General features: G+C 36.7%; 1 long non-coding RNA gene across 2 annotated transcripts in view; it reads right to left on the bottom strand.

Annotated features, from left to right (window-relative positions):
• The window catches only part of LOC129527964 (uncharacterized), a 127,257-nt gene that overhangs the window by 68,385 nt on the left and 34,335 nt on the right, over nucleotides 1–24,537 (bottom strand). Inside the window, exons 3-6 of one of the 2 annotated variants that reach the window (XR_010131751.1) lie at nucleotides 4,922–5,236; nucleotides 3,923–3,978; nucleotides 3,644–3,799; nucleotides 553–2,094 (exon numbers count right to left, since the gene is read on the bottom strand). This is a non-coding gene — a long non-coding RNA (uncharacterized lncRNA). Of the gene's footprint in view, nucleotides 1–552; nucleotides 2,095–3,643; nucleotides 3,800–3,922; nucleotides 3,979–4,921; nucleotides 5,237–24,537 lie in introns of those variants that run through there. The other variant, XR_010131752.1, reaches the window with a different exon arrangement.

Raw genomic sequence — 24,537 nt, 5'->3', positions numbered from 1 at the left:
TTTGTATACGAAAATCATAATATTCCTCTAATCTGGTGGTTGGCTTTTGTCCTCAGGCTGTGTAACTGGACACATATGATAAGAAACCTTTTACATTTACTGTCATCTTCATTCTCAAATTGTTACACTACAGATTTCTTAAATTGAACTTGTAGCAGCCTGCTTTTCTACTTAACTATATTCATATTTCAAGCAAGCACAGCTCAAATTTCAAGGGAAAACTATCAAAAGTGACTTTTAACTCCTATACATTCAAAATACTGCATAGAAACTAACCATTCACCTCTTTCTAAAATCATATGGAAATATGTGATTAAAGTGAAGGAAATTTTGAAAAATTAAGACATATGATGCATTCCTATGCAAAAATAATTGTTTTTCTAAATAAATATAACTTTTTTTTTTTTTTTTTTGCAGAGATCCAGGGGTCTCACTATGTTGCCCAGGCTGGTCTTGAAATCCTGGCCTCAGGTGATCCTCCGGCCTTAAATGATAATAAAATAACTAACTTAATAATAACAAACAATTAACACTTATTAAATGATGATTATGTACCAAGAGGAGAGCTGAGTACTTTATTTATTCAGTCATAAACTGTAACAGCTTCAGTGTATTGTCTTAAAATTTTATGCCTTAGGCTCTGTCTTTCATTTATCCTTTTCACAAACATTTGTCAAACAATTACTAAGGTGCCTAGCCCTATACTAAAAGATAAGGATGCAGATATAAAGGAAAGAGACTATCCTAAGAAAGCTCATAGCACTTAAAAAAAAAAAAAAAACTGGAAAAGGGGAAAAATAAAATGAGTATATTCTAAATCCTGCATGTACTGGCTCTGGACTAGACCATCTTGGTTCAAAATCTGGCTCTATGAGTGTCCCTCTGTAGGACTTGAAGCAAATCACATAATTTCTCTAGGTTTCAGTGTCCTCTGCTGAAAAATAGAGATTACCAAATTACTGAATGAGATAATCCATGTAAAGCACTTAACTTAGTGTTTGGCACAATGTAAGTACTCAATAAGAGTCTGTTGTAATTATTATTTGCTTGTGTAAATGATAGCATCCGGGGACTAAAGGAACACTAGAAAAGACACTGAACTCAGACATGAAGCTGAGGAGACGTTAGAAGGAATGATAGCTAAGTGGAGTATTGAAGGATGTGCAAGTCAGCTATTCCCCCCAAGTTCTCCTGCTTTCCAAAGGCAACCTTCTCTTCAATGTCCAAATGACAATAGCCTGACCTACATCCCTGTAAAAGCAGAAAGTCACATCTTTCATTTGGTTACTTTCTCAAGTATAGCAGTGAAAACCTGAGGAATGATGGCAAGTTCTGCAAATTCTTGGGATCCCCCAGACAGATGCTGTTTCTGGATTATTGGGCTACTCCATGCACAGCATCTCCGCTCAGACCTAACCCCCTGCCCTAGACTCTTTCTGCCTCCCCAGTGTCATGTAGACCCTAAGCATGGACATAGATCCTTTCATTAATGCCCCCAAGGCACATCTAGGAAGGGGCTATCCCTTTAAATAAGGCTTCACTAAAAGATTTGAAGGAATAGAATACCCCTAGAAGGCAACCTATAGCATGACTAAAGGTGGTTATTTTGAAAGCCACAGCCCAAACACAAGTTGACTCTCTCTACCCGACTCCCACAGGTTTTTTTTCTAATAGGAGTGGGAGTGAGCTGCACCCCCATCCACAGAAATCTTCAGACACTTCCATGTACCAGAGGACAATCTCAATTCCCTCTTTGCTCCCAAGAAACAAGGATTGATTGCCTTCACTCCATTGTCCAAGACCCTTTTCTTTTTCACCTCAGGATGGCAGGAACATGAGAACCCAGTTCCTTCAGGGTGAGGCTGCCCTCATCTCAAAGACACACCCGGGACAATCACTAGAGTGAGTCTTTAAACATTTTTCCAAATCAGAGCTGTTCCTTCTTAAATAGCTTCTGTGTAGGACACCAATGGTCCAGTTCATCTAGCTTCAAGCCGCTCTATATCCTTATCACAGAATTCTATTTGCCTTGAGGGGAAAGGAAGTCCAGACCTGCATGATCTTCCTGCCATGGTTCCCAACCTTGAAACGATGCTGCTTGAACAAAAAGACACGTAATTCCACTAACACAATAATTTTCATGTAAAGGGTAGTCTAAATCCAGATTCAGGATTTTTTTTCATTAGCTTGCTAATACACTACATTTATATTATTAAACAAACACTTAATATCTTACTCTAAAACTTTTGCATTTGAGATTATTACTTTACATCTTGGGCTTCCCCCCAAAAAATGGATAGGTGTTTGCCCTACAAATACATTACTAAAATAGTTCACTCAAGTTGTCCACACTAAAACAAAGGGAAGTTTCACCCCAAAGACAAATGCTTACCTGTTAAGCGTCTCATTTTCTGAGTTCTGCTCTCAACTAGATTATGTGTTAGGATTCTTGCTGCTTTTCCACAAGTGTATGCTTCAGTAGTTTAGAATGGAAATAGCCCAGAGCATTTTAAAAGCAGTACGGAACTGTCTTGATAAAAGGCATTTTAGCATTCTACCATTGAACACAACAATAGCCCTTGGCCAGGAACTCTTTGAGGAATGTTAGACATATAAAGTAAAGCCCTGTGGTGGTTAATTTTAGGTGCCAACCTGACTGGATTAAGGAATATCTAGAGAACTGGTAATGGATCATTTCTTGGTGTGTCTGTGAGGGTGATTCTGGAGGAGACTGGTGCGTGAGTCAGTAGACTGACCAGTGAAGATCTGCCCTCAATGTGAGCTGGCACCACCCAATTGGCTGAGGATCCAGATAGAACAAAAATAAATTTCCTCTCTTCTAGAGCTGGGATACATTCTTCTCCTGTCCTTGGATATCAGAACTCCAGGCTCTCTGGCTTTTAAACTTCAGGACTTATACCAGTGGCCCCCTGGGTTCTCAGGCCTTCAGCTTCAGACTGAGAGTTAAACAGCAGCCTCCCTGGTTCTGAGGGCTTCAGACTTAGACTGAGACATGCTACAGGTATCCTGGGGTCTCTAGCTTGCAGATGGCCTGTCATGGGGCTTCTCAGCCTCCATAATCATGTAAGCCAATTCCCCTACTAAATCCCCTCTCATATGGCTGTATCTAAATCTATCTATTGATTTATCTTGCTTTCTTTCTATCTACTTAAGAACTCTGACAAATGCAAAGTCCCTGTCTAGAGACCAAGGAAAACCACTTTTTGGATAGTCAATAACTATTTGGCATTCAAATATATACCCCAAAAGATGTTCATTAACATTACTCAAGTAATGATTTAAAACTCAGTGACTCATTATCTTCCCAGTATTATGCTACAAGTGTTTGAGATCAATGAAAAGTACCCACACTAAAAACAGATCACTTTCTTCAAAGACTCAAAAGTGTTACAATTTATCAAGACACAGCTTGACAAAAGAGTCACAGGTAAGAACAGAAGTTTGTACAGCAGAAGTGTGTGAACTTTCAAGGATAAATTATAAATGGCATTGCAGATTCCACATTAGTCTTTTGTAATCCAAAGATCCAGACACCATGTTGAGAGGACACTCAAGCAGCCTCATGGAGTGGCCCATGTGGCCAGAAGTTAAGACTCTTAGCCAACAGCCAGCACCAACTTACCAGCCATATGAGTGAGATACCTTGAAATTGAATGTTCCACCCTCAGTCATGTGTCCAGATGATGTAGCCACAGCTGACATCTGACTGCAAACTCCTAAGAGACCCTTGAGCCAGAACACCCAATCAAATTACTCCAAAATTCCTCACCAATAGTAACTGTTAGAGAGAATAAATGACTGTCGTAATATCAAAAAAAAACAACAACAAAAAAAGAACAGAACAGAGGTTTGAAAAGAGGAAGTTTCTTGTTCAAGTAGGTAAGTAGCTTGTTCTACTTACTAGCTTTGTGATCTTTAGCCAATATATTTAGCTTCACTGTGCCTCTTTTTTCTCATCTGTAAAATAGGGCCAGGGGTACACATATCACTAGGTTAATGAAGACAGTGTTTGTCAAGGATCAGCGACAAAGCCTGGTACACAGTAGGCAGTCAACAATTACTATATCATATTGATTCTAAAATGCACACTTATTTTCACATTTTAACATCTCTGAAATTGAAATGGATCTTATATTTTGTTATGGTTTAATGACAGTTTTTTTCTCTTTCTTAATGTGCATAAAATAACAGTACATCTTATAGTCCATGGCATCTTAAGTTGATGAAATGCAGTAATTTCTTCTCTCTCTTACTACTGTATCCAAGAATGTATTTTACTTCCTCACAAACCTGACAAGTAACACAGAAAAAATAAAAGCAGCACTATAACAAGGGGTGCCTTACAACCATTTAGAATAATCGAGAACTATTTTTTCCCATTTCACCTGACTATTTCACTTTTAGAGCTGTGATAAGAGCAACTGAGATTTTTGTGAAATAACAGGATTGTTTAAAAGGGCTCTTTTTGCCTTTTTCACAGACGGGCCTTATTTAAATTAAAAAAAAAAAAAACTAACTAATTTTGACCAGGCGTGGTGGCTTACGCCTGTAATCCTAGCACTTTGGGAGGCTGAGGTGGGTGGATCACCTGAGGTCAGGAGTTCAAGACCAGACTGGTCAACATGGTGAAACTCCGTCTCTACTAAGAATACTGGCATGCACCTGTAGTCCCAGCTATTCAGGAAGCTGAAGCATGAGAACCGGAGTTGCAGTAAGCCAAGATCACGCCATTGCACTCCAATCTGGGCAACAGGAGCGAAACTCCATCTCAAAAAAAGCAAAAAGCAAAAAACCTAATTTCTAACTCTATGTGTCAGGGTTCTCCAGAGAAACGGAACTAGAGAGGAGATGGATATATAGATAGAGAGAGAAAGAGATTTATTATTAGGAATTGGCTTACTTTATGATGGAGGCTAAAAAGTACCGTGATCCACCATCTGCAATCTGGAGGCCCAGGAAAGCTGATAGTGTAGCTCCAGTTAGAGCCTGAAGGCCTGAGAACCAGGGTGTAAATCCTCATCCAAAGGCTGGAGAAGGTGAGATGCAATGTCCCAGCCCAAGCAGGTGGGCAGCAAGAAAAAAGGTGAATTCTTCCTTCCTCCTTCTTTTGTTCTCTTCACGCCTTCAACAGATTGGATGATGCCCACCCATATTGGAGAGGGCCATCTACTTTAATGAGTCCACGAATTTGAATGCTAATCTCATCCAGAAACATCTAGAAAGACACAACAGAAATCATATTTAGTCTAGGCACCCTGTGGCCAGTCAAGTGGACACACACAATTAATCATCTTACTCTAGATAACATAATTCTATGAGAGAAAATAAATTATCCTTATTTTAAAATGTTCCATTTATCCTATACTTGTTGGTTCTGCCAAATCATCTAGTATTTTTAGGCATGTTAAGTTATTTTGGCCCAAGTCCTGGTTTTAGAAATGATTCATATGATTCACCTGTAATCCTAGTATTTTGGGAGGCCAAGGTGCGAGGATCATTTGAGCCCAGGAGTTCAAGACCAGCCTGCAACATAGCAAGGCCTGATCTCTTAAAAATACATATATATATATCCATCACCTTCCATAGTTACCTGGCCAGGGGCAATGGCTCACACCTGTATTCCCAGCGCTTTGGGAAGCCGAGGTGGGCAGATCACTTGAGGTCAGGAGTTCAAGAACAACATGGTGAAAACTTGTTTCTATAAAACTACAAAAATTAGCTGGGTGTAGTGGCACGTGCCTGTAATCACAACTACTCTGGAGGCTGAGACAGAAGAATCACTTGAATCCAGGAGGCAGAGGTTGCAGTGAGCCAAGATCACGCCACTGCACTCCAGCGTGGGCAACAGAACAAGACTTCATCACAAAAAAAAGAAAAAGAAATGATTCATATGAGAACAGCCGTGAATGAATGCTCACAAACACACCTAGGTCACCTGTCCCCTTCTTCCTGGGATGCCCTTTCTCTTTGTCTCCCTGTCTATCTTTTGCCTCTCAATCTATTCCCTTTGCCTCTCTATCTATCTCTTTGGCTGTCTATCTACCAAGAGCCAGCTACTGAAACAAGACACTATAGAACCTTAGAACTGGACTGAAACATTTCCTGATATGCCCAATTCAAAGTCAACTTCTTCTCAACTATTTCATTACTATATGAATAAAATAAGAGAACCCAAGTAATCACAAATGAAAATGTATACTGACTAAGAAATTAGACCTTCTCTGAAACTTGATCAGTCTTGCCTTGTCACCATTCCTAGAAAACAATGAGTTCTTGAGAAGTGTTGAATGAATCTTTACCTTGCTTCTCACTATCATTCTAGTTTTTCTAATATCTCCCAGGTATTTATAGCATTTTCCTTTGTTTACTTGAGCAAGCAACAGCAGACTCTTCAATCTCCAGGTCATATTTACTCTTGCTATGCCCATCAGAAGCCCAATGCCTACCTCCATCCTCCTTTTCCCTCCTCACCCCCAGACTCTACAACTTCAGGTTGTGAAAGATACCTAGTTTGCTAATGACCCTGACCAACTTTATATATCTTCTTGACACACTATAACTATAAAAAATAGAATACTAAACCAAAAATTTAATTTTAAAAAAAACTATGGGAGAGAGAGAGAGAATAGAGCAGGGGCAGAGGCAAAAGTTACACTACTCTGAATATATTTCATTTTGTATATTTGACTTTGAGGACACATAAATATTTTACATAATTATAAAACAAAATTAAATTTAAAAATTAAATTCTATAAAACAAAAACAAAATTTTAAAAATAGATCACACAAATTATTTCCAATGACTTTATAACACAATAATTTGATTGTTTAATCCTAGTAGGATTAAACCTAAAGACAAAAAGTACTATATAAATAATGATAAATTGGGCCAGTGCAGTGACTCACACCTGTAATCCCAGGGCTCTAGAAGCCTGAGGTAGGAGGGTCATTTAAGCCCAGGAGTTCAAGACTAGCCTGGGCAACCTAGTGAGGCCCTGCCTGTACAAATAATTTTTAAATTAGCTGGGTGTAAAGGAGTGCTCCTGTAGTCCCAGCTATTCTGGGCTCAAGATTACAATAATCGTGCCATTGCATTCCAGCCTGGGTGTCAAAGTGAGACCTTGTTCTCTAAAAATAAAATAAAATAATTATAAATTGTCTGCAGTAAACACATTGTTGGTATAGTGTTGATACAGTTATTTTGGGGGGTTATGTTCTGTGGGACAAAGCAAATGAATAATTATGTTGGTGTCCTTGAGAAGCAACCAATTTCTTCATGGAGAAAGAAGATACAGATGACATAAGATTGATAATGTTAAACAAAAACCCTGTGATCCTGAGTTTGAATTAGAAGTATCAGTATGAATTCATCATTTATTTTATTTTTTAAAACTCCTGGCTCTGTCTACTGGAAACACCTACAAACTTGACTGTAGTTTGAAAACATCATTTCCACTAAAAAACACAGGATACATTGGAGAAATAGCTGTTTCCAAACCTGGGACAGAAAATGTGCCAGATGAAGCTGGAATATCAGACTATACCAAAAAGCAAGGAAACTATAAAAGACTAGTGTGAGCCTGTCAAAGGACTCAAGAGCCAAGCAATTCTCTCACTGGCCAAAGATGAGACAATGTGGGCATTAGTAGGGATTAAAACACATCAAATAAATTTAAACTCATGAATTTATAATTATTCTTTTAAAAACTCATTGGTCACATATGGAGGATGCTGGAGAAGCAATTCACTATTTTGAAATCTGATAAATAAAGAGAAAGAATCAAGCATAAGCATAAGTCTTATTTTTTTATGCATACTATACTTCAGACCATAATAACCATATTTTATACAGAGAGGTTTATCTTTATAGAAATAGCCCAGCTAATAAATAATGATACAATTTAAATATAATCCTTTTGTAAACCCTCATGAAATAATGGATCTGAAAAAAGATTTAATGGCTGCTAACATCACAAAAAAGTGACATTATTGTGTCTGGATAGAAGTACACAAGACCACCTATGAAGTAGCCACACACCAAATAATCAAAGAGAAATCTCTTAAGCCTACAGAAATACAAGGAACAAGTTACAGAAATACAAAGAACAGCAGAATGTGTTAAACAATCACCTAGAGGTGTGTCTTTGCCCATTCAGGCTGCTCTAAAAAATATATAATAAACTGAATGGCTTATAAAAAACAGAAATTTATTTCTCAAATTCTGGAGGCTAAGAACTCCAAGATCAAGGCTTTGATGTCTAGCAAGGGCCCACTTATAGTTCATGGACAACCATATTTTTACTATGTCCCCACATGGTGGAAGGAACACAAGGTCTTTCTTGGATCTCTTTGATGAAGGGCACTAATGCCATTCATGAGGGCTCCACCCTCATGACCTAATTACCTCCCAAAAACCTCATCTCCTAATACCATTCCCTTAGAGGCTGGAATTTCAGCATATGAGTTTTGCAGGGACACAAACATTCAGACCACAGCAGGATGCAAGAAGCGGAATCCATACCATGATTCATTCTACAGGACAAAATGACCCAGTTTCTTCAACAAAGAAATTACAAAGGAAAAAAGAGGAGATGGGGCAAATATATATATATATACACACACATACATATGGGTTTGTTTGTGTTGGTTTTTTTTTTGAGACAGGGTTTTCTTTTTTGTTTTTTTGTTTTTTGTTTTTTGTTTTTCAGACAGAGTTTCACTCCTGTCACCCAAGCTGGATTGCAGTGGTGCAATCTCAGCTCACTGCAACCTCCACCTCACAGGCTCAAGCAATCCTCCTGTCTTAGCCTCCCAAGTTGCTGGGACCACAGGCACACGCCACCGTGACCAACTAATTTTTTTATGTACTTTTTTGTAGAGACAGGGTTTCTCTATTTTGCCTAGGCTAGTCTCGAACTTCTGAGCTCAAGTGATCTGGCCACCTCGACCTCCCAAAGTGCCAGGATTACAGGCATTAGCCATGGCACCCAGCCAACAATTATATATTAAAAGAGACTTAAGCATACCAACTAACAGCAGTATGCAGTGTGTGTTTAGATCATGGTTCAAACAAACTCTGAAAAAAAATTGAGATAATTAGAGAAATTTAACTAATAACTATTTTATAGTATTAAGAATCATTCATTTTTTAGGTGAAATAATAGTACTTAATCTTTTAAAGATATTATTAAAATATTTGCTGATAAAATGATAGGATGTTCGGGATTTGTTTCAAAATAACCCAGGACTGAGGGAAGGGAATGGAGACGTAGATAAAATTCAGTCAAGAAATCACTGAAGCTGAATTAACCGGTACCTAAAGCGGGGTTCATTATACTATCTATTCACTCTACTTTTGAATGTGTTTGAAATTTTCCATAACAAAAAGTTTTCAAAACTTGTTTTAAAACATTTTTCCATTAAATTTTTTATAGTATCATTGTAAAAAAAAAAACAGTACAATATATCTCACACCTACAGTGAATGAATCATGTAGAATATTCAAGAAGTACTAAAGATAACATGCTGGCATGTAAGTAAACTTGTCAAGTTTCCTCAAGGTGGTCAGATACTGTTTGCTCCAAAACACCAATCTTCACGTAACACCACTTCTGGAAGATTCTGTCACCTATAATACTGAATATGTTGCTGAACATCTCGGAAACAATTGTACTCAATCCCCTGGGTCCCCTGGCAATGCTACGGCTTTTCCTGAGCATCTGTGGCTCTGTGTCTGGGCCCCTGATTTTAGACTTACTGGTGCTAGTAAGTCTCAATGACTAAGGTCCCTCACCTTTGAGGCTACAAAAATTTCTTGTACAAAGAAGATAAACACCCCTGGCTCCTCTTGTGCAGTATTCTGCTCATCTTTCAAGTTCTTAAGTACACAAAAAGATTATATTTAACTGACTAAGGCTGCTGGACCTGGACATGGGACCAGGATGGCAGCAGGGAGAGTGACAGCAGCCGCAAGAGCAGCAGTGGCTGCAGCCAAGGGAGAAAGAAGGGATTCTGCGTGTAGGCATCACTGGGACCCATACAGGGAGACGGGCTTGGCCATCAGTCCCTGGAGCCTAACCTTGTGGTGTCTGTACAAATATTAATTCTGGCCTGAGGCCAAGACAGGAACTGCCAGGACACAGGCAGTAAACTCTCAGTAGATTATTACAAAATAAAACTGCACACACGGACATTGCGAGAAAGCATATCAGGGAGTCATTAGAATTCTCTAAAGAGTTTAGAATCTTACATTTTGAAAATAGCCTCAACATTACAAAGCTGCTTAGAAAGAGAAATAGGCTTGGAAATGGAAAAGAAATTTAAAGATCGTGGCTTAAAAATATAAAGCAAATTTAAAGATGGTGGCATTTGATAGAAAAATACACTAGTTTCATATGAAGCTTCAAATGAGCAAACTATTAATGAGTAAAACAATTTCACATTTATTTATTTATTTTTGAGACAGGCTTTTGCTGTGTTGCCCAGGCTGGAGAGCAGTGGCTAGTCACAGACATGATCATGGCACACTATAGCTTTGAACTCCTGGACTTAAGGGATTCTGCCTTCAACTCCTGGATTCAAGGGATCCTTCTGCCTCAGGCTCCGAAGGAGCTAGGACTGCAGGTAGGTGCCACCATGGCAGCTGAGACCATGTTTAAATTAGTTTTTTCCTTATAATTGAAGATACATTGGTAGACTGCATAAACCATCATTTTGAATTTTATACAAATCAAGAAGCCACATTTAATTTCTTGTACAGCCTCTACAAGTTATAGGAAATGTCAAAGGAAACATTAAGAAACCATTGTATAAATTTACATTTAAAATTAAATTTAGTCTTATACAAAACTAATTTGTATAAAGAATTAAATATTTTTAGAAAAATTGCTCCAAGAGAATCACCAGCTCTACATATGCTAAAATTTTTATTTCAAAACAATTTATCAGGCTGACCTGAGAGTAGTGAGTTATCTCAATTGATTATTCAGTCAGTTACAGATCAAACTCTTTGTTCTACTCTTTCCGCCTTCTGACTACTATACTTAACTAGTCTTAAAATATAGTAGCAATAATAATTTATCAGAAATGTATCCCAAATGTAACAGGCTACAAAATACTCTTAACAGCTCCAATAACAATTGCATCAGCAGTAAGATCCTCATCAAAATTTAAAATTATCAAAAATTATTTGCAATCTGACATTTTCCAAGAGAAACTAATGTCACTTTCAATTGCATCAGTTGAAAATAAAATTTCTAAAAGTTTAAATTTTGATGATCCATTAAATGAGTTTGTGGAAAAGCAAGCCTGAAAAATCTTATCATTAATCAAGATATGACATTAATAAAGTAGTATTATATATTGCATTGTATAATATTATAATGCCAGAAAATTTTTTGTACTTTTTAAGTTAATTGTTGCCCCTATATCACTATTACCTCTATAGCATTTTATAAATAATACAAATTTTAAAGGAAAATCTTTATTTATAACACTTTTAATGACACTTTTTTCCTGCTCTTTAAATCAGGGCTCTGCATTTTCATTTTAAAGCAATTTTTGAACTCTTACATGAGAGAATAGAACAGTTATAACTCTTATAAATGTTAAACTAATTCTTGCAATCCCAGCATTATAGAAGGTTCTAATTGGCCAGGGTAGTGGCGGAGGGCCAGGAGGGGAACCTTTAAAGATCAGTAATTCCATTATATAGATAGCAAAACTGAGGCACCAACCTGTAATTGTTTCAAGGTCACACGTGATTCAGAGACAGACTTAGGACTAAATCTCAAGACTCTCAATTCTACCTGATATGAATTCTACCACCTATTCTTGCTCATTCTGTCAATGTTCTAGGAAATTACAAAGACTGAAGCTGTTTTAAAAATAATTTATTATTGGGTGTTGTAAAAGCTGAGAATCCAAACAGGATTGCCAAACAACCTAGATATCTACAGCATCATGCCTTCATCACCAAAAGAAATAAGGCATGTTCGAAGGAGCTGGAGCAATGGGAAGAAACACAGATATTGGCCAAGCCACCTCCAGAAGCAGAGAGGGAAGAAATATTCTTCCTTTCTCCCTTCCGGACTTTCATCTTTCACCACATATTCCCATTAGCAGAAATGAGCTGGAAGCCAGCTGACAGAAGAGCCTGGCAAACTCCATCAGCAGGAGTCAGCCTTCCATGACAGAACAGAGAAAGGGTGAGGAATGAATCGAAGGCAACCAGCAAATGACTGACACATGGAATAAGCCAGGGATAGCCTCAGGTGTGAGTGCTACCTGAAAATCTAAAAAGTGCTGGTAGCCAGATATTAAGATAATGAAAGCCCTTGGCACAGTGCATGGCATATGGTGAGTAGCAGTTACAAAATCATCATCATCATTACTGTTACTGTTAGTAGTATTAAACAGGAAGAGGTTAAAAAAATGATAAAAGAATCAGGGGAATTGGTCAGAAGATGATGAGACGAGCACTCAACATCAAAAATATTGACAAGACAAAGCTGAATGCGTTGCTTCTTATAATCAGGGAGGGCTATGCCAGTCAGGCACAGCAGACAGCCTTATATCAGATTTTTCTTTAGGGGAAGCATGAAGTGCTAGGAATTGACAGACTTTCAGGGGTATGAGTGGTTGGACATCGTCTGCGGCAGCTCAGTTACTCAGGTGAGACTGCTGCTGATTAGCTGGCACTGAGAGGGGTGTTTATTGGAGTGAATCTTTCCCCGTGAGCTGACTCAAGCGAGAGGGGCTCACTGATGCAGGTTATTCTTGACCAACTGAATGGGTTTAAAACTGGTTCTTGTGGCTATTTTGTTTCCATTGCTACAGAAAAAAAAACAGTCTTTTTCTATGTTTGTAGGAACCTCTTTATTTTTAGTCCTTCCTACTGATGCTTGTTTAATCAAAGCTGCAGGAGAAAACTTCAAGTGTTGTGCAGCTCTTTACCACTGTTGGCGATTTTCCTTGAAGGTGAAGTCTCATCTGTGGATATTTGATTTTCAGTTTTACGTGTCTATCAAAATAATTGTATTCTGGTTTTTGTCTTTGAATCATTTGTTGAATCATTTGTCAGGATGGTGGTTGCACACAAGCATTTAAGATTCTGGAACATAGACATTGAACACCAGTGAGATAAGTATAACTGGAAAGGCCCGGGAGATATTTCAGAACCATGACCCCAAATTTCCCAGACCTGATCACAAAAACAAGTCTCAAAGATTTTCTAAGTTTATTTTAGGTAGCCAGGTTGCCTTTTCTTTTAGCTTAGAGGTAGATTATTCCAATTCACTGGAAGTGTTTAGGTATAATACACAATGTTAGCAATGGTAAAGAATCTTCCCTGGTTGGCCAAAATAAAATCCAAGACAATTCTATTATTTATAACTACTTGGTTTAAGGAATTTAAACTGGCTTGTTGTGTTTGCTGTGCCTCACAGTTTGGGACGTAGTATTTACTATGTCAACCAAAGTAATTTTTTTATGAAAGCTTCTAGTAGCTTCACTCCTGTGGATAGGATCATTATTCTCAGAATTCTCTCTCCATAAAGGGTTTTATGTACTCTTTGAAATGATACATAATTCATTCGGGATGTTGGGGAATTTAGTTGGGGAGCTAAATTGTATCAGTTATCTTTTGCTCTGTAACAAATGATTCCAAATTTAGAAGCTTGAAAACAAGAAAATTATGTCATATAGTTCCTGAGGGTTATAAGTTTTGGAGCATCTTATCTGAGTGGTTCTGGATTAGTGTCTCTTACAAAGTTGCAGCCAGGATGTCAGCTAAGGCTGCAGTTCTCTGAAGGCTGGAATAGAGTATAGGATCCACGTACTTCCAAGAAGACTCACTCACCTGGCTGTGGACTTGAGGCCTCAGTTTCTCATGGGCTGTTGGCAAGATTTCTCAATTCCTTGCCACATGGGCCTTTCCACAGAGCTGCTGCCAACAGGGCAGCTAACTTTCCCTAGAGTGAATTGTATGATAGAGAATAAGGCAGAAAATACATTGTCTTTTATTACCTAACATTGGAAGTCACATACCATCACTGTTGCCACAGAGGTCACATATACCAACCTCAGCACAGTGTGGGAGAGGTACAGTGTACAAGTGCATGAACACCAAGAAGCGAAAATCATTAGGTACTATCTTGGAGACTGACTACCATAGAAATTACACTGTTGGAATGGCCTAACTAATAATTCAACAGAACAATTAATCTTGGTCCTATATTGGCACTAAAGAGTCTCATTGTTTTATAGAAAAAAAATAACAAAAAGATATACAAGAGATAATTCAACACTGATGGAACTCCAGATATACTGTTTCTGAGTACTGTTGACAAATAGTTGTTGTCTTTATTTTGTAATTTCCCTGGTGCAAGGACATTTTATTTCATTTATATATTGCATGCAGAGTATTGTTTGTTTGGCTTTTTCTGTTTTTTGTTGTTGTTGTTGTTGTTTTCCTTCTCATTATGCTTCTTGGACAAAGAGTATTGCTATTGGAAAGTCAGAGTAACATACCTTAACATCACTTATTTAAATGGCTGAGCTAAAAATAGCTTGGAATAGCTGAATTATAGAGTTATGATGATAATTATCTAGATCAAGGATCAGCAAACTTTCTCTGTAAAAAACTGGATATTAAATATTTTTGGCTTTGTGAGCCATATATTGTTTTTTGGTCACAACTCAGCTCTGCTGTTGTAGCACAAGAGCAGCCATAGGCAACATGTTAAAAAAATGGCTGTGGCTGTGTTCCAAAAAAATTTTATTTACAAAAACAGGTGGCAGGCCAGATTAGGTCTGTAAGCCATAGTTTGTCAACTCTGGTCTAGACATAGTAACTCATTATCACTAGTAAAGTGAATATGATAAGCTAAGTCAGAAGTAGAATACTTTAAGGCAATAAAGGAGAATAGTATTACCACAAACATAATATATAAGAATATGCAATAGAGAGTGTAATATATAGAAGAATCTTCTTCCAATGATCTTGAGCCAAAATTATCTACTCCATGTAATCATTAGCTTATTCTGAGGCTCTTGGGTTAGCAGTCAACTTCTGTGAACCATCTGCTGAAGGCTCTGGAGAACCTCAATTTAACATATCTAGCAGATGTAACTTTTCAGTTTGGTCAAGGACCTTTTCATTTTTTCAGAGGATTAAGAGTGATAAGGATAATAAAGTTTATGACTAATGGAAAAAGACTTACATAGCTTTTATGTAAGCATTCTATAAATAAGCATTCTAATTAAATATGTCTGTGTATTAGATAATTGGAATATTCTAAGTTAGTAACACAAAATCTAATTGTGCTTTTATTTTGTTGCTTTGTTTTGTTTTTATTTTGTTTTCTGCCATAGTAAGGGCTGTGGATTTTTGATAGGCAAATACTTCAACTAACCCAGAAAATAACTGTACCTATTAGTACACATTAATAAACACAATTGTATAAATTATATAAATCCATTTGGGGATGCTAAAACTATTACTTAGAGCAGGGGTCCACAACCCCTGGCACCGGTTCATGGCCTGTTAGGAACTGGGCCACACAGAGGTGAGTGGTGGGCAAGCAAGCGAAGCTTCATCTGTGTTTCCAGCTGTCCTCCATCACTCACATTACCACCTGAGCCCTGCCTCCTGTCAGATCAGCGGTGGCATTAGATTCTCACAGAAGTGTGAATCTTATTGTGAACTGCACATGCAAGAAATCTAGGTGGCTTACTCCTTGTGAGGATTATCTGCCACTGTTTCCCATCACCTCCAGATAAGACCTTCTAGTTGCAGGAAAACAAGCTCAGGGCTCCCGCTAATTCAACATTATGGTGAGTTGTATAATTACTTCATTATATATTACAATGTAATAATAATAGAAATAAAGTGCACAATAAATGTAATGTGCTTGAATCATCCCAAAACCATACTGAGCTTAATTTAGTATAGATAATGCATGAACTGGACATGTCCTCTGCTATACTACAGAAGTTTTCTAGTCAGTGTTTAATACCATGGCAAATTTATCCCTACTGTGATGGGGTGTTTAATGGAGAATTTTGGCAAGTGTCAATTTGAGGTTTCATCACATACTTCAAGATCCGGTTTTGCCAGATCTTAGTCTTATGGAGCTTATAACGAGATAACTTCCCATGTTTCTTTTAAGCAGTTTGGCATCCAGGCCAGGCACGATGGCTCATGCCTGTAATCCCAGCACTTTGGGAGGCTGAGGCAGGTGGATCACCTGAGGTCAGGAGTTCGAGACCAGCCTGGACAACATGGTGAAACCCCGTCTCTACTAAAAGTACAAAAATTAGCCGGGCATGGTGGCACATGCCTGTAATCCCAGCTACTCAGGAGGCTGAGCCAGGAGAATCACTTGAACATGGGAGGCAGAGGTTGCAGTGAGTCGAGATCACGCCACTGCACTCCAGCCTGGATGACAGAATGAGACTCCACCTCAAAAAAAAAAAAAAAAAAGAATTTTGGCATCCAAATTTTGTATATATCTCTTATGGAATTGATGGACTTATTATTATTTTGTTGTTATTTACATGAGATCTTTGTATAAGAACTTCAGTCAGTCTGTTTAGTGTGCTATTCTGTTAAAATATTTCAATAGTACTTCTAACGTATTTCAATAGTATCCACAGTATAGTATACTAGCTTCAATAGTACCTCTTTTACTGTGTCCCTACCTCTGTTACAGCAATTATTTTAGATATAGTAAAGACATCAAGTAATTAATATATTTGTTATTTTTAAAGAGTACTTGAGTAAGATTTTAAAACCTCTTTTTTGTGTCACAGTTTAAATAAGTGAATTATTTTAAAAGCATTACCAGCTGTTGGTTTATATACTTATTCTTTTATTTTAGTAATTTTAAGTACCCTAGAGAAGACCACAGTTTAGTCACTGGTTCAATTTGAACAATTTGATAAGGTAGTAAATTTTACAAGAGAGTGAGCTACTTATTTAAAATAGGCATAGTTTTTTTAAATTGTAGTAAAAAACACATAACCTGTAATTTATCATCTTAACCATTAAGCATACAGTTTAATAGTGTTAAGTATGTTCACATGTTGTGAAACAGATCTCCAGACTTTCTATCTTGCAAATCTGAAACCCTATACCCTGCCATGGTTTAAATGTCCCCTCAAAAAATTCATTTTGAAACTTACTCCCCAATGTGGCAACTTTGAGAGGTGAGGCCTTTAAGAGGTAATTGGATCATAAGGGTTTAGCGATAATGAACGGATTAATCCATTCATGAATTAATAGATTAAATGGTTAATGGATTCATGGGTTATCATGGGAGTCGGACTGGTGGATTTATAAGACAAGGACTAGAAATCTGAGCTAACATGTTCAGCCCCCTTATCATGTGATGCCTTGAACTGCCTTGGGACTCTTCAAAGAGGCCCCACCAGCAAGAAGGCTCTCACCAGCTATCGCCCCTCAACTTGAGACTTCTTAGCCTCCATAATTGTAAGAAATAAATTCTTTTTCTTTTAAATTATGCAGTTTCAAATATTCTGTTACAAGCAACAGAAAACAAGCTAATACAGAAAACTGGTACAGAGAAGTGGGGTGTTGCTGATAACAAATACCCGAAAATGTGGGAGTGGCTTTGGAACTGGGTAATGGAAAAAGGTTGGGAGAATTTGTAGAAACAAGCTAGAAAAAGCCTAGATTTTGAGGGCTTAGCAGACAAGAAGACTAAAGAAAGTTTGGAACTCCTTAGTTATTGCCTAAGTGGTTGTGATTAGGATGCTGATAGAAATATGAACAGTACAGTGACATCAGCAAGATTGTGGAGTAGAAGATTCCCCAGTATCAGTTCCACAACAAAAATACAACTGGAAAATATTCAAAGGCAAGAATATCACCCTGAATTCTCCAGAACTTGGGGGAGAAATGGAGACCTCCCCTGCATCCACAGAATTGAGAGAAGTCACAACTGGTAAAAGAAATGTTCATTTCAGACTGTGCCATTGCCTTTCCCAAGCCAGCAAAATACCACTCATAGAGAATTTCTTTAAACTCATGGTTTCTGTGGTGAGTGGAGGGAATTGGAGGTGCATGTTCTATCTCTCCATTGATCTTCAAATCTTTATGGAAGCCTATTCCTCTCTTGTCCCACAGGAATCATCAGGAGTTCCAGGAGGGCTAAACCACCTGCAGTGAATTGGGGACAAAAAGCAGGGCATTAATCACGATGATTGGAAAGTAGATCTTGAGAGCTTCTCTGCACTCCAATAAGTGGAGATCCCAAGTTGAAGAGACTGATTAGCACCATAGCACTGCAAGGGTCACAACCCACAGGAAAGCCCAAATCCTTGGCTGGATGTTCCACAAAGCCCAGGTGCTTGTGTGGAGCATTCCCTTCCCAGAAACAACTAAAAGGTCAAAATTAAGTTACAGTGCCAACTTAAGTCTTCCTCAGAATGGGAAATATTTGCAGGGCAGCAATATATTTCTGGGGCAACATCTAAGTTCCAGTGATCACTGTAAGTTTTCCACAGACTCAAAAACAATATGAGGGCAACAATTTAGTTATGGAGAAGCATTTAAATTCCAGTGTTCAATATGAGTCTTCCCACAGGCCAGGAAACAACAATAGGGCAACAAGTTAGTTCCACTGCAGTGTGTCAGTTCAGTTCACCATAAGTCCTCCCCAAAAGGAGAAGCAACAACAGAACAGCATTTAAGTTCTGAGAGTAAGTAGTAAATGTCTAACACCACCAATGAATATCTGCAAACACTGGAAGAGGTGGCAGTCTCCTCAAATTCTCAGGCATCAATGTAAAGACACAAAGATTGTGAAAACTCAGAGAAATATGACATGACCAAGAGAAACCAACAAAGCTACAGCAATGAACCCAGAAGATTGAATATCCATGAAATGTCTGAGAGAGAATTCAAAATAATCCTCTTAAACAAGTTCAGAGATCACAAGCAAATATGGATAGAAAACTAAATGAAATTTGGAAAACTATCCAGGAACAAAATAAGAAATTCGACAAAGAAATGAAAACAATTTTTAAAATAATAGAAAACCTACAAATAAAGAATACAATAACTGAACTGAAAAACTCATTAGAAAGCTTCAAGAGCAGACTTGATCAAATAGAGGAAAGAATTAATGAGCCTGAAGACAAAACATATGAAATTACCCAATCAAGGGAGAAAACAAAAGAATTAAAAAGAATGAGGAAGGCCTATGAGAATTACGGGACACCATTAAATGAACTGACCTCTGCATAATAGGAATTCCTGAAGGAAACAAGAGAGAAAAGAGCTTAGAAAGCATACTTAAGGAAACAATGAAGAAGGATGACAGCATCCAGGTACAAGCAGCTCAGAAGTTATCAACCAAACTCAGTCCAAAGAGGAATTCTTCAAGACACATAATACTCAAATTAGCAAAAATCATAGACAAAAAAGGATACTCAATACAGCAAAAGGAAAGAAAAAAATATCACATTTGATGGAGCTCCAATATGATATGCAATGGATTTCTCAGCAGAAACCCTGTAGGCCAAGAGAGATAAGGATGCTATATTCAAAGTGCTGAAGGAAAATAAACTGCCAGCCATGCATATTGTACCTAGAAAAGCTATCCTTCAAACACAAAAGAGAGATAAAGACTTTCCCAGGCAAACAAAAGCTGAGGAAATCATCAACACCAGACCCGCCTTACAAGAAATACTGAAGGGAGTTCTTCAATCTGAAAGAAATGGATGCTAATGTGTAACATGAAAACATCTAAATATATTAAACTTACTGGTAAAAGAAAGAAAACAGACAAATTTAGAATAGTTTAATGCTGTAATTGAGATAAAGAAACCACTAATGGCTTAAGTAAGAAGACTAAAAGACAAAACTATTTTATAAAAATAATGACAATTGGTTAAGAAATAAGCAATATAAAAAGATGTAAACTGAAAAATCAAAAATCAAAAAGAAGGGTGCTAAATTGTAGAGTTTGTTTTGTTACTTTCTTTACTTTGCAATCAAAGTCAAGTCAATATCAGTTTGAGATAACCTGTTATAACTATAAGAGGATTCTGTAAGCTTTATAGTAACCAGAAAGTAACAATATATAATAGAGACACTTAAAATAAATAGCATGGAATCAACATGTATCACTAGAGAAAATTGCTTAACCAGAAAGAAGACAGTAAGAGAGGGAAAGTGGAGGGAAGGACCCACAAAGCAATCAGAAAACAAGTAACAAAATGGCAGTAATAAATCCTTACCTATCAATAATACCTTTGAATGTAAATGTATTAAATTCTCCAAATAAAAGACATAGAGTGGCTAAATGGGTTCAGATTTTTTAAAAGACCCAATTATATGCTGTCTTTAAGAAACCCACTTCACCTATAAAGACATGCACAGACTGAAAGTGGCAGAATTAAAACAGATATTCCATGCAACTGGAAACCAAAAAAGAGCAGGAGTAGCTATACTTACAGTAGAGAAAATAGACTTTAAGTCAAGAACGGTTTTAAAAAAAAAGGAAAAGAAGGATATTATATAATGATAAAAGGGTCAATACAGCAAGAGGATACAACAAATATATATACACTCAACACCAAAACACCCAAACATTTAAAACAAATATTAATTGACCTAAAGGGAGAGATTATAATACCATGTATTATTACAGTGCAGTAATAGTAAGGGACTTCAGCACCCCACTTTCAGCAATGGACAGATTGTGAAGACAGAAAATCAGCAAAGAAACATGAGAGTTCAGCTGTACTCTAGACCAAATGAACCTAACAGATATTTGCAGAACATTCCATTTAACAGCTGCAGAATAGACATATTTTTCCAGAACACATGGAATGTTTCCACAAAACATTCTCCAGGAGAGACAATATATCTTAATAATTTTTTAAAAATCAAAATAATAACAATGTATTTTTTCTGGTATAAACCTGGAAATCAATAATGGAAAGAATGTTGAAAACTGTACAAATTAATGGAAATAAAACAACATGCTCCTGAACAATGGTGGGACTGATGAAGAAATTTAAAAGAAAACTTAAAATTCCTCAAGACAAATTAAAATGGAAACACAATGTACCAAAACCTATGGGATATGGCAAAAGTAGTGCAAAGAGAGAAGGGTATAGCATTAAATATCTACATCAAAAAAGTAGAAAGACTTCAAATAAACAACTTAATGATGCATCTCAAGGAACTAGAAAAGCAAGAACAAACCAAACCCAAAATCAGTAGAAGAAAAGAAATAATAAAGATCAGGGCAGAAATAAATGAAACTGAGACAAAAAAAGAAGATTAACAAAATAAAAAGTAGATTTTTAAAAAAGATAAGCAAAATTGACAAATCTTTAGCTAGACTAAGAAAAAGAGAGAATACCCAAATAAATGAAATCAGAGTTGAAAAAGGAGACATTATAACTGATACCACAGAAACATAAAGAATCATTAGAGGTTATTCTGAACAAATATGCCAACAAATTGGAAAGTCTAAAAGATATGGATAAAACTCCTGTACACATACAATCTGCCAAGACTGAACCACAAAGAAGTAGAAAATCAGAACTGATCAATAACAAGTAACAAGATTGAAGCAGTAAAAAAAGTCTCCCATCAAAGCCCAGAACCTGATGGCTTCACTGCTAAATTCTACCAAGCATTTAAAGAAGAAATAACACCAATTCTACTCAAACTATCCCAAAAAGTTGAAGAGGAGGGAATACTTTTAAACTCATTCTATGAGGTCAACATTACCCTGATACCAAAATCAGACGAGGACACACACACAAAAGAAAACTACAGGCAAATATCCCTGATGAACATAGATGCAAAATTTCTCAGCAAAATACTAGTAAACTGAATTCAGCAACACATTAAAAACCTCATTCATTGTGATCAAGTGGGATTCATCCCAGGAATGCAAGGATGGTTCAACATATGCAAATCAATATACAGATACATCACATTAGCAGAATTAAGAACAAAAACCATGCGATAGTTGCAATAAATGCTAAAAAATCATTCAACAGTATTCAACATGCCTTTATGATAAAATCTCTCAAAAAACTAGATATAGAACTGACATACCTCAAAACAATAAAAGACATATATAACAAATCCACAGCTAACATCATACTAAATGGAGAAAAATTGAAAGTCTTTCCTCTAATATCTGGACTAAGACAAGGATGCCCACTTTCATCATATTTATTCAGTATAGTACTGGAAGTCCTAGCCAGGGCAATTAGGCAAGAGAACAAAATAAAGGGCATCCAAATTGGAAAGGAGAAAATCAAATTATCCTTGTTCACAGATAACATGATCCTATATTTAGAAAAAGATGCCACCAAAAAAATTGTTAGAGCTGGTCAATAAATTCAGTAAAGTTGCAGAATACAAAATCAACATACAAAAATCAGCAGCATTTCTATACACTAACAACCAACAATCTGAAAAACTAACCAATAAAGCAATCCCATTTACTATGGTTATGAAAAAAAAAACTAGGAATAAATGTAACCAAAGAAGTGAAAGATCTCTATGATGAAATCGATTAAACACTTGAACTAAGAAATGGAAGAGGGTTCAAACAAATGGAAAGATATGCTATGCTCATGGACTGGAGGAACTAATGTTTTTTAAATGTCCATACTATCCAAAGTGATCTACAAATTCAATGCAACTCCTCTCAAAGTACCAATGATATCCTTCACAGAAATAGAAAAAAAAAATCCTAAAGTTTGCATAGAACCACAGAAGACCATGATTAGCCAAGGCGATCTTGAACAAAAGGAACAATGCTGGAGACATCACACTACCTGATTTCAAATTATACTAAAGAGCTGCTATAGTAACCTAAACAGCATGGTACTGGCATAAAAACAGACATATAGACCAATAAAACAGAATAGAACCCAGAAATAAATTCACACATTTATAGCCAACTATTTTTTGACAAAGGTGCCAAGAATATACATTGGGTAAAGGACAGTTTCTTCAATAAATGGTGCCAGGAAAACTGGATATACTCATGCAGAAGAGTAAAACCAGACCCCTATCTCTCAACATATACAAAAATCAAATGAAAATAGATTAAAGACTTAAATGTAAGACCTAAAAATCCTGAAGCTGCTAGAAGAAAAAAATTGGAGAATGCTTTAGGACATTGGTCTGGGCAAAGATTTTTTGGGTGAGACCTCAAAAGCAACAGAAGCAAAAATGGACAAATGGGATTACAGCAAACTAAAAACCTTCTGTGCAGCAAAGGAAATGATCAGTAGACTGAAGAGACTGTTGAATGGGATAAAATATTTGCGAACTATCCATCTGACAAGGGATTAATAAAAAGAATATACAAGGACTCAACAGCAAAAAAAAAAAAAAAACAAATAATCTGATTTTAAAATGGGCAAATGATATGAGTAGACCTTTCTCAGAAGACACACAAATTGCCAACAGGTATATGAAAAATGTTCAATATCACTAATCATCAGGGCAATGCCAATCAAAACCACAATGTAATATCATCTCACCTCAGTTAAAATGGCTATTATTGAAAAGACAAAAAATAACAAATGCTTGTGGAATGTGGAGAAAGGGGAATGCTTGTACATTGTTGGTGAGAATGTAAATTAGTGTAGGCACTGTGAAAAACAGTATGAGGTTTCACAAATAACTAAAAATAGATCTGTCATATAATCCAGCAATCACACTGCTGGGTATATAGCTAAAAGAAAGAATATCAGTATATAGAAGAGATATCTGCACTCCATATTTATTGCAGCACTATTCACAATAACCAACATATATAATCAATCTAAGTGTCCAAAAACGAATGGATAAGGAAAATGTAGCATATATACACAATGGAATATTGTTCAGCCATGAAAAAAATGAAATTCTGTTATTCTCAGCAACAAGGATGGAACTGGAGGACATTATGTTATGCGACGTAAGCCAGGCACAGAAACACAAATATCACGTGTTCTCACTCAAATGTGGTAGGTAAAAAAGTTGGTCTCTTGGTCAGAGTAGAATGATGATTACCAGAGGCTGAGAAGAGTAGGGGAGAATTGGGGGTGAAAAGAGGTTGGTTAATAGGTACAAAAATACAGCTAACAGAAGGAATAATTTCTACTGTTTGATAACATAGTAGAGTGACTATAGTTAACCATAATTTATCGTATATTTCAAAATAGCTAGAAAAGATTTGAAATGTTCCCAACACAGAAAAATGATAAATGTTTGAAGTGATGGGTATCCTACTCTGATTTAATCATTGTATGAATGTATCAAATATTAAATGGACCACACAAATCTTTACAATTATTTTGCATCAACAAAAATTTTTTAAGAAAAAAATATGGATAATAAAGGCCGTTCTGATGAGGTTTCAGATGGAACTGAGGACAAAGGTATTGGAAACTGGAGTAAAGGCTATCCTTGTTACTAATTGGCAAAGAACGTGGCTGAATGGTGCCCATGCCTGAGAACTTTGT

The sequence above is a fragment of the Gorilla gorilla genome, chromosome 19 (assembly GCF_029281585.2).
Source record: "Gorilla gorilla gorilla isolate KB3781 chromosome 19, NHGRI_mGorGor1-v2.1_pri, whole genome shotgun sequence".
NCBI classification, from domain to species: domain Eukaryota; kingdom Metazoa; phylum Chordata; class Mammalia; order Primates; family Hominidae; genus Gorilla; species Gorilla gorilla.
Note: the sequence above shows the minus strand (reverse complement) of the source record. Positions and strands in the feature narration are given on the sequence as shown.